Source organism: Theropithecus gelada, chromosome 5 (assembly GCF_003255815.1).
Source record: "Theropithecus gelada isolate Dixy chromosome 5, Tgel_1.0, whole genome shotgun sequence".
Classification (NCBI taxonomy): Eukaryota; Metazoa; Chordata; class Mammalia; order Primates; family Cercopithecidae; genus Theropithecus; species Theropithecus gelada.
Window position 1 is genome coordinate 24088317 of NC_037672.1, and position 12178 is coordinate 24100494.

Consider the following 12178-nt stretch of genomic DNA (forward strand, 5'->3'; position numbering starts at 1 on the left):
TCACTGCAACCTCCGTCTTCCAGGTTCAAGTGATTCTCCTGCCTCAGCTTCCCAAGTAGCTGGGGTTACAGGCACCCACCACCATGCCCAGCTAATTTGATTTTGTATTTTTAGTAGTGACGATTTCACCATGTTGGCCTGACTTATCTTGAACTCCTGACCTCAAGTGATCTGCCCGCCTTGACCTCCCAAAGTGCTGGGATTATAGGCGTGAGCCACCATGCCTGGCCAAGAAAAGAGGTTTAATTGATTCACAATTCTGCATGGCTGGGGAGGCCTCAGGAAACTCATGATCATGGTGGAAGGGGAAGGGGAAGCAAGCACTTTCTTCACAGGTATCAGGAGAGAGAGAGTGAGGGAACTGTAAAACACTTTAAACCATCAGATCTCACAGTCATGAGAACAGCATAGAAGAAAACACCCCTGCCGGGCGCGGTGGCTCAAGCCTGTAATCCCAGCACTTTGGGAGGCCAAGACGGGCGGATCACGAGGTCAGGAGATCGAGACCATCCTGGCTAGCACGGTGAAACCCCGTCTCTACTAAAAATACAAAAAAAAAATAAAACTAGCAGGGCATGGTGGTGGGCGCCTGTAGTCCCAGCTACTTGGGAGGCTGAAGCAGGAGAATGGCACGAACCCAGGAGGCGGAGCTTGCAGTGAGCTGAGATCCTGCCACTGTACTCCAGCCTGGGCGACAGAGCGAGACCCCGTCAAAAAAAAAAAAAAAAAAAACACGAAGAAAATGCCCCCATGATCCAATCACCTCCCACCAGATCCCTCCCTCTACATGTGGGGATTACAAGTCAAGATGAGATTTGGGTGAAGACACAGAGCAAACCACATCAAGCAAGGAAGGATTTTCCCCCAGAGCCTTCAGAGGGAGCATGGTCCTGCCAACACCTTGATTTCCAACTGTGAGGGCATAAATTTCTGTTGCTTTAAGTCACTCAATTTGTGGTAATTTGTTATAGCAGCCCTAGGAAATTAACATAGGTTTCGAGGGTTGAGCCACAGGCCTCTCTGCAGGCCCAGACCTGTTCACTCCATTCTTTCTCTCTGCCACAGGTTTAGGGATTTGGCTTATTTTCCTTTTACTTCAGCAACTGCCATCACTCGCTCTTTCCTCTCACCCAGTCCAGCAGCAGAGTGATACACATTGTTTCTGAGAAAGGATCTCACTCTGTTGCCTAGGCTGGAGTGTGGTGGTACAATCACAGCTCACTGCAGCCTCAACCTCCCTAGGCTCAAGCCATCCTTCCACCTCAGCCCCTCGAGTAGCTAGGACTACAGGCATGCACCAGCACATCCAGCTAATTTTTTTTTTTTTCTTTTTGTAGATACAGGATTTCACCATGTTGCCCAGGCTGGTCTCAAACTCCTCAGCTCAAGTGATCCTCCCACCTCAGCCTCTCAAAGTGCTGGGATTATAGGCGTGAGCCACTGTGTCCAGCCTATATAACTTGTTAAACCTCAGTTCCTGCACTCTAGTTCCTGAATTTGTCCAGCATATGAAATTAAATTAGCCTTGGATGTTTTAGTTTTCTGTTAAAATGAAAAACAAACAAAAATTGAATTATATACTTATATAGTTATAAAATTTAAAAACTTTCTTAAAAATAATATGAAACAGCACAAGCTGTATAATACCTATGCATTATAATTAAGTATATACATTTTTAATCACCACCATAGCCTCACATCCCATGAACCTGTTCTCATCACAGACCAGGATTTTGCCTGGTAAAGTCCCTGATACACAATAGGTAGTAGATACATGTTTAGTTCAGTGGAAAGAAAATCCTCCGCTTTAGCATTTTGGTACCCTTTCTCACAGTGTGATCAATTAATAAGCCAATCAAACAGAGGACAGGTGAATTTTTTGTGCAGAGGTCAAATGGAAGGTGGAGAAAAGTCACATCGTTGAATATTGTCCAAGCAATGCAGCACCTGTGGGTATGTATGAAAATCAAAGTGCTCTGAGTTGATGGGATGTAACTATGTAAAAGCAAATTAATCATGAGCTCTGGAGGTATAAAGACACCTGGGTTCAAATCCCAATTCTTCTGTTTACTAGCTATGGGAAGATGAGTGAGTTATTTAGCTCCTCTGAATCTCAGCTTCCTCATCTGTAAAATAAAGATGATAATTACCTGTCGGGGTTGGGTAAAGATGGAGGCAATATAATAAAGTGTGTGTTTGTTGTGTTGTAGGGTCTCTGTAAATGCTTGGTGTTGTCGTTCATAATTTCTCTTCTTCCTGCAAATCATTTTTCATATCAGAAGAACACATTCACTTTGTTGTTGAAGGTCATTTCCAGATTGTAATGATGGTAGATTGGATATCAAATATCTGGAAGAAAACAATCTAATTTCCCCATGACCAGGGAGTACATTGAGTTGACTGGTATTACTGTTTCTTAGAAACTTCAGGTATAAATTAGCTAGGAGTGGTTGCAGTTTCCTGGAATCTCAGCTACTTGGGAGGCTGAGGCAGGAGAATCACTTGAACCTGGGGGGTGGAGGTTGCAGTGAGCCAAAATTGCAACATTGCACTCTAGCCTGGGCAACAAGACTGAAACCCTGTCTTAAAAAAAAAAAAGAAACTTCAGGTATAAATTAACTTTAACTTTCACTAGCAAAGAATGTACAGTTGACCCTTGAACAAAGTGGGATTTAAGGGCGCCAGCCTTCCTCACAGTTGTAAATCTGAGTATAATTTTTGACTCTCCAAAAACTTAAATACTAACAGCCTACTGTTGACCAGAAGCCTTACTGATAACAGTCAATTAGCAAATATTTGGTATGTTATGTATCATATACTATATGTATATGTATTTTATATGTATTACTGTATTCAGTACATTCAATACTATATGTATTACTGTATTCTTACAATGCAGTAAACTAGAGAAAAGAAAGTGTTATTGAGAAGAATCATAAGGAAGAGAAAATATATTTACTACTCTTTTAAGTGTAAGTGGATCATCATAAAAACCTTCATCCTTCTTGTCTTCACACTGAGTTGGCTGAGAAGGAGGAGAAAGAGGAGGGGTTGATCTTGCTGTCTCAGGGGTGGCAGAGGTAGAAAAAAATCCACATGTAAGTGAACCCATGCAGTTCAAACACATGTTGTTCAAAGGTCAACTGTACTTTCTGATTAAGATGTTTGATTTTTTTTAAAAAATGTATATTTACTGAGAAAAGAACCTACCTACTTTCCCACATCTAACTGCATGAACTTTACTATTTCAGTGTCTTCACTGGTATAACTTTACTATTCTAGTAGACTCTTGTCTAGTCAAATCACTTAATGTTCATTATAGAAACTTTCTGAATGACCTACCAACTCTTCAATAAAAAGCATCAGAAGGCTAGGCACAGTGGCTCATACCTGCAAACTCAGCGCTTTGGGAGGCAAAGGCAGGAGGATTTATTGAGCCCAGGAGTTCAAGATCAGTCTGAGCAACATAGTGAGACTCTGTCTCTAAAAACAAACAAACAAACAAAAAAACAAAACAAAACAAACAAAAAAACAAAGATAGTTTGAGCCCTAAAATTCTTTGAATCCTTTGTCTCAAAAATCCTTGCCTTGCTGTTTCCATCAATCCTAATCTAGGCCTCACATTGAAAGACCTACCTGAACAAAACTCTCAATATCAATACATTCTGACCTTGCCCTTTCTTCTCTGGGATGCTGCCAAGTTTTACCAAGATGGTAGTCTTCCTTACCATGGTAAGCAAAAACTCAGCTTGGCCTTATTGATAGGTTGCGTTGCAAAGAAAAGTTAACACAGCAGACCTGAGACTGCTATCCTTAGAAAGGCCAGCTTGGAAGGGTTGTCCCTCACTGCAGTTGTGAACTTGGATTTTTAGGAGGGTTCCCACCATTCCTGATAAAAATGGCAACCTGTGCCTAAACTGTGAAGATCTTATGATTTGTGCTAAACACTTGCTTTGCTTCTGGGGGTCTGGAATTTTGGTACGTGCTAGGTAAAGTGTGCCTACATTACCATCCACAATAAAAACCCTGGGTACTGAGTCCCTGATGAACGTCCTTGGTAGACATCATTTCACATATGTCACTACAAATTGTAGTTTGGGGAATTAAGAGTGTCCTGTGTGACTCAAATGAGAGAAGACAACTGGTTTCCTCTGGACTTAGCTTCATGTGCCTTTTCCCTTTGCTGCTTTTCTTTGTATTCTTTCATCATAGTAAGTCACAGATGTGAATATGACTATATCTGAGCCCTGTGAGTCCTTCTGGTGAACAACCTTGTGGTTGTCTTGGGCACCTCCAACATAGCTTGTCTTGGTGATATTTGGGCAGCAAATATCAACATTACCAAAGAAAAGTTGGAGGTGGATGCTTTCACAATAAAATTTATTTACAGAACTCCTTTAAGTTCAATTTTACTCATTATTCATTTGCTCATTCATTTAGTTATAAAACTTTTGTCAAACACACAATATGTTCTGATTACTCCCCTAGGAACTGAAGGAAATGAGAGAGAAATACAGAGAGGAGAACATCAGATTCCTATTTACAAGGGGATCACAGTTTCAAGACACCTTCTGATAGGGAGATAATTAAACTTCAGTGGGAGAGTGTTTAATTAAAGGTCAGAACAAGAGTTTGCAGAGCACACAGGACAGAGACAAGATCTGCTTAGGAAACTGGAGACTGCATTCCAAAGAAATTGACATTAAACTAGGATTTAAAGACTAGGTAGATGTTAGTCAAGTAGAGGAGAAGGTAAGGTATCCTGAGAGCAAGAACAAAGACACAGAGGCCTGAAATAACTCGTTCTGGAAATAGGGCATTTAGGGTGGCCTTAGTTGGAAATAAGTGAAACATAGGGTTATATTAGAGATTAGCATTTAGACTGTACATTTTTAGATTTTTGGTTTTTTTGTTTGTTTTGTTTTGTTTTTTGGTGAGCAATGGAATAACATTAGAATAAGTTACTGACAGCGATCAGAGTTGTGATTGAAAAACAACCTTCCACTAGTTTCCTAAGTGAAGGGTATAGCTGCCTAATAGAATGGCTAAGAGAATGGAGTCAGACCACCTGTGTTTCAACATTACCTTTGCCTCTTATATCAGGTTGATCGGGGACAAATTACTTAACTTTTACGTGCTTTAGTTTCTCTCTTTGTATAGCGGGGTGTATTAGTCCATTCTCACACTGTTTATAAAGACATACCCAAGACTGGGAAATTTATAAAGGAAAGAGGTTTAATTGACTCACAGCTCAGCATGGCTGGGGAGGCCTCAGGAAACTTACAATCATGGTGGAAGGGGAAGCAAACATGTCCTTCTTCACAGGGTGGCAGCAAGGAGAAGTGCTGAGCAAAGGGGGAAAAGCCCCTTATAAAACTGTCAGATCTCGTGAGAACTCACTCACTATCACAAGAACAGCATGAGGGTAACTGCCCCCTTGATTAAATTACCTCCCACCAGATCCCTCCCATGACACGTGGGGATCATGGGAACTACAATTCAAGATTAGATTTGGGTGCGGACACAAATAAATCATATCAAGGGGATAATAAGAATCCCTGTCTAAATGGGTTGTTGTCAGGGTGTACATGCTAGTAAACTTAAAGCACACAGAACAGAGTCTAGCTCTCAAGAAACTGTAGCCTTCATCATTACTACATGCAGCATTTGTTTCACAAGCATTTTGTTTACACCTAAGGATACTGCTTAAAGCAAGATCCAGTATTAGTGTAAAATAAATTCTGGAAATGACAGAAAACCAGGTATTATGTTTTTTCTAAATGTATCTATATTTAAATCACAACACATACATGTAAATATTAAAAATAGGGCAGGTATAAAGATTGGCAGGCTCATTCAGAGGACCTCTACAGTTTCTTCAAGGGCAAGGTAACAGTAGATTCCTATGATCAAAAGTCCACTGCAGCTAGCTGAACAAAGCCAATAAATACATCATCCAAGGGGGTATTATCAGATTTACTCAAAGGCTAGTGTTCTCTCTGCTCTCCCTGCTTACAAGTTGAATCACAGCCTTAAAAAATCAACCACATCTTTCCAGGTACAGTGGTGCATGCTTGTAATCCCAGCACTTTGGGAGGCTGAGGCAGGAAGATTGCTAGAGATCAGGAGTTTGAGACTGGCCTAGGCAACATAGGAACACCCCCATCTCTTTAAAACAATTTTTTAAATTTTTAAAAAAAAATTAGTCAGGTATGGTGATGCACACCAGTAGTCCCAGGTACTTGGGAGGCTGAGGTGGGAGGATAGCTTGAGCCCAGGAAAAATATCAACAACATCTAATTAAGACTTTCCGCATAGTTAAGTAGTTCTTATTTCTTTTTTTCCCTCCAATGCTATAAAAACCTTTTACTAATATTATTTTTAGGCTGGGCATGGTAGCTCACACCTGTAATCCCAGCACTTTAGGAGGCCAAGGCAGGAGGATTGCTTGAGCCCAAGAGTTTGAGACCAGCCTAGACAACATAGTGAGATCCCATACATAAAAAATAAAAAATTAGCCAGGCATGATGGTACATGCCTGTAGTCCCAGCTACTCAGGAGGCTGAGGCAAGAAGCTCACTTGAGCCTGAGAAATTGAGATTGCAGTGAGCTGTGACTGCTAGTGGACTCCAACCTAGGTGACAGAGTGAGATCCTGTCTCAAAAATAAATAAATAATTTTGATTTTTTTTGTTGTTGTTGTTGTTAAAAAAATTAAGCATTGCAAAAATATATGCAGAAGTAGAACCTCCACCATTCCAATATAGAAGGGATTTAAAGGCAACAATGTGTGTGGAATGTTCTTCCCCCATGTACCCTAATAGCCCACTTCTGTCCTTACGTCAAGACTCTCTTCAAGTGTTTGACTACAGTAATGAGTTTCCTGTGGCTGCAGGTGCTCTTTGGCTTCCCTGGCTTGTGGTCATATCACTCTAATCTGCACCGCATCTTCATATCCATCTCTGTGTGTGTCTTCTCCTCTTCTATGTGTCTCGAATCCCCCTCTACCTCTCTTTTATAAGGACACTTGTCATTGGATCTAGGGCATACCATGTTAACCCAAGATGATCTCATCTCAAGATTCTAAACCTAATAACATCTGCAGAGATCCTTTTTCCAGATAACATTAATAGGCTCCAGGGATTTTACATGAACATATATGGATCTAAAATTAAGTTAAAATTGGCCAGGCATGGTGGCTCATGCCTATAATCCCACCACTTTGGGAGGCTGAGACAGAAGGATTGTTTGAGCTCAGGAGTTCGAGACCAGCCTGGGCAACATAGGGAGACATAGTCTCTACCAAAATAAATAAATAAATAAACAAACAAATTAATTAATTAATTTTAAAAAGCACGGCATGGTGGCACATGCTAGGAATCCCAGCTACTGTTGCAGGAATGAAGGAGGACTAGAGAGACTGTGGGGTGAGATAGGAGGATTTATTGAGTGCACTCAGAACCAGCAGATTAACAGCCGAAAACTGGGCCCAGAACAAAGACAGCACTTGACTTTTACACACACTTCTAAAAGGTGGTGGGCTAGCTTGAAACAAGCTTACAGGGACACAAAGCGGCACAAAAGCAAGGATACAGAGGCAGAACAAAGGCAGTTAATCAAATTGTGACCGTTGACTGTTGCTATGCAGCCCAGATGGCTGTTATCTAGGCTTGCTCAAAAGAGCCTTGCCATGGCTTATCGCATAACCTTTGCTATGGCACCCAGACGGCTGCAGCCCAGGCCTGCTCAGGCATGTCTTATAATCTTCACTGTGCTGCTTAGATAAAACAGAATACTTAAAGCTACTAGCTACAGAAAACAGGAATCTATAAACTCATAACACTTGCAAAGCAAGGTACAATCACATGGAAGGGGGTGGGATTCAAGGGGGAACTTCACTTTTTCTTATCCTTATGTTGAGGGAGTGCTGCGAGAGTCTCCAGAGCACATCTCTTTGAGCCCTGGCTTCTTTGAGAATGTTACTGAGACTTCGTCTGGATTCAGGCTTTGCCTGTTACTGCCTTTGGGATGAGTCAGCCTAATATAGAAAGCTCGTTTTTCTCTTCTTAATTTTATGTTTGTTTAATTTCCTGCCTCACTACAAAGGTGGCTGAGGTGGGAGGATCCCTTGAGCCCAGGAATTTAAGGTAGCAAGAAACTATGATTGTGCCACTGCACTCCAGATTGAGCAACAAAGTGAGACCCTGTTTCAAACAAAGAAACAACAACAACAAAAAGTCCCACTGAATTTCCAGTTAAATCCAAACTTTGTTGACTCATATGTTCCAGCTCTGTAAATCCCCAAGATCTCTAACATCATCATTTTGTGCTATTTTTCACCCTATAGGTTCTAGCTAGTGGGTAGAGGGGTGGTCAGGATCTTTAGCCAAAAGGCTGAAAATCTTGACACAAGAACTATATTAAAGATGTGAAAACAAGTAATAGAAAATTTAAACTGTTGGAGCCTTAATTTATTTTGAGCCTTAAAAGAATGTGATTATGGGAACTGGGTCACATTACAGGCACTTATAACCTAGGCAGCTGTAACTTTTGTTTCTCTGATTGTGGATTAGCCTTCTTCCTTACCTACATTGTGTTGTAAAATGTAAATTACTAAAGGGTGCCAGGGAAGACCCCTTCCATATTTACTGTTGTATTGGTCCATTTCCACACTGCTGATAAAGACATACCTGAGCCTGGGTAATTTAGAAAGGAAAGAGGTTTAATTGACTTACAGTTTCATATGGCTGGGGAGGCCTCACAATCATGGCAGAAGGCAAGGAGGAGCAAAGTCATGTCTTACATGGATGGTGGCAGGCAAAGAGAGGGAGAACTTGTGCAGGAGAACTTCTCTTTATAAAATTGTCAGATCTCATGAGACTTATTCACTATCACAGAACAGCATGGGAAAGATTTGCCCCCATGATTCAATTACCTCCCACTGGGTCCCTCCCAGGACATGTGGGAATTGTGGGAGCTACAATTCAAGATGAAATTTGGGGGGGGGACACAGCCAAACCATATCAACTGTTAATCTTCATTATAGATTAACTTCCCATTTTTTCTCTCACATAAAAACTTCATGACTATTAGGTTGTCTTAAGATAGAAGATTAAATATTCTCTTTTAAATTAGAAAGGAAATGAAAACAAGCCATAAGAAAAAGAAAACAAACTGTAACTAATTAAATTGTTGTAGTTCATAAACATGCCTTTTATAGAAAGTATTATAATCCTACTAAATGTCTTTGTTTCCTGCCTATATAAGTAAGACCTTAACTTTTAACTTGAAAGCACTGACCCCATTCTCTTGGAGTGTGTGTTACCTGAATGACTATTCTCAGGTTTGCATTTGAATAACCTCTTCAAAACTGGATTCTAGGTTGAGCGCAGTAGCTCACACCTGTAATCCCAGCACTTTAGGAGGCCAAAGCAGACGGATCACTTGAGGCCAGGAGTTCAAGACAAGCCTGGCCAACATAGTGAAACCCCATCTCTACTAAATATACAAAAATTAGCCTGGCTTGGTGGCTCGTGCCTGTAATCCCAGCTGCTTGGGAGGCTGAGGCAAGAGAATCGCTTGAACCTGGGAGGTGGAGGTTGCAGTGAGCCCAGATTGTGCCACTGCACTCCAGCCTGGGCGACAGAGCGAGATTTTGTCTCAAAAAACAAAAACAAAAACAAAACTGGATTTTAATCCTCTGGATTATTTCAGGTTGAGAAACAAAACACAGTGAGGCCCTGGACCACCTCTTGAAGCGTATGCTTCCCGCTCTGGTCACCAGAGAGCTCCAGGGAGCACTCTTCAGAGCCTTTGGTCGTCTCTGCCAGGAGCACTCTTCCTTCTTTTTTTTTTCTTTTCTTCTTCTTTTTTTTTTGTTTGTATAAACTGCTCTTTCTCATCCTTTCAGTCTCTACTTACATGTCATCTGCCCCTTGAAGCCTACCCTGACCATTTATTTGACCAGCAAAAAGCAACAACTGAATTTCTGAAAGAAATGATCCAAAATTTCAGGTGGAGTTTGACTTCAGTCAAGTCCTTCCCCTACCTTTGTTTCATCTTTATTAACTCTCTTTCCTGATCCTCCCAAATAATGGTCCATCTTCTATGCCCTCTTGGCAGCCCGTACTTCCTCTACAGAGCATTTATCTTACTGTATTGGAATCATCTGTTCATTGGTCTATAAATCCCATCTCATCGAAATCTTCATGAAGGCAAGAACCTTGAGATCTTTACTGCATTCTGTGAGTCATTCTACCAAATTGTCAAATCTGAGGGGGTCAGGCTTGACGCCTGAATTTGTATCTAGTTGTTCATAAGGGGAGGTGGCCGGGGGACCCCAGAAACATAGCTGGCATCTGAAATGAGGACAAACTTGTGGAGAACTAAATGCTTAACTTGTGGGTTCTGTACTAACTCTGGGTAGTTAGTGCCAGAATTGAATAGCAGGGCATGAGTTGGTGTCAGAACACCTGTTCTGAATCTTCCAATGGCTTTTTGCCCCAAGGTGTAAACAAACCAGAGGCTCCCAACAAAGGCTGGATTTGAAATACAGGTGTCGGCAAAGCCTCTTTAACAAAGTTTCCCTAAAGTAGCAGCAGTGTTTTCTTTCTTTTTTGTTAAATAAATATTCCTTTGTCTGTAATCCCAGCACTTTGGGAGGCCGAGGTGGGTCAAGAGATTGAGGTGGTCAAGAGATTGAGACCATCCTGGCCAACATGGTGAAACCCCATCTCTACTAAAAATACAAAAATTACCTGGGCGTGGTGGCCTGTAGTCCCAGCTACTCAGGAGGCTGAGGCAGAAGAATCACTTGAACCCTGGAGATGGAGGTTGCCATGAGCTGAGATCACGCCACTGCACTCCAGGTTGGTGACAGAGCAAGACTCTGTTTCCAAAAAAATTCCTTTAAAGGTGACAGTGGCATTGGACATGGTGCATTTAGGCCTATGTTAGGATGTTCTGAATACTAATATGTATTGTAGAGAGAGACTGAAACCACCTTTGCAAAATTATGACAGTGAGAGATATCTGATATAGCTAATTCCATCTTGCTTCTGACCTCCAAGCTGTCCTTGGTCATTCCTGGGGGTAGGCAAAACTAACTTTGGTAGGAAGTTGCTGTACAGTTTAACTTAAAAGCAAGGTAATAGTCCCTCCCTAAAACTAACTCCTTCCTTGCTCAGGGACCAAAACCATTTTAATAAGACTAATGAATGGCCGCAAGAATAGGATTATGGGAGGGCCCTGAACTCTGCTAATATGAAGTTTCTACATTCCCTTACTGCTCAGGAGTCACGTAAAATCCCTTTCTGCTTAGGACATCACAAGATGTGTGACTTTCCCAATTGCGCCTCTAGATAACATTACTATTGAAGAAACTAATATTGTTTTCTTGAAATATCTTTCAGACTGACCCCACCAGGACTCATGACTCATGACTCAACTGATTCGGTGGCCCCACCCAGAGGTGGACTCAGTGCATGAGGACTGGTTTCCACGCCCCTGTGAGTTTATTTTCAACCAATCAGCAATACCAGTTTCCTAGGCCCCTGCCCACCAATTTGTCCATAAAAACCCTAAGTTCTGAGCTTTCAGGGAGACTGGTTTGAATGATAACTCCAGTTCTTCTACATGGGTCAACCTTGTGTCAATTAAATTCTTTTTCTACTGCAAGGCTGTGGTCTCAGTGGATTGATTTTGTCTGTGCAGTAGGCAGTAAGAAACCATCAGGTGATTACAAGGTTGTAGAAGTGATGACAAGTTTCATTTAAAGAGCTTGCCTCTTCTAAATCCTGACTATTATCAAAGATTGCACTCCTAGCAGAGTACCCCATGAGAACCAAGTGAAGAAAGTATCAGTAAGGCATACTGAAGGTGGTAGATCCTTAGAATTTAAAACCGAGATGTTGATACAATAATATATTTTAACATGTTTATGTGAATTGGAAACAGTCTTCTTTGGCTGATGGATTTGATAATGAAACTTGGCTTTTCCAATTAACCTTTTTTTTTTCTTCTAGAGACAGGGTCTCACTCTTGCCCAGGCTGGGGTGCAGTGGCATGATCATAGTTAACTGTAACCTCTAACTCCTGGGCTCAAGCCTCCCACCTCAGTCTCTCCATAAGCTAGGACTACAGGTATGTGACACCATGCCCAGCTAATTTTTAAATTTTGG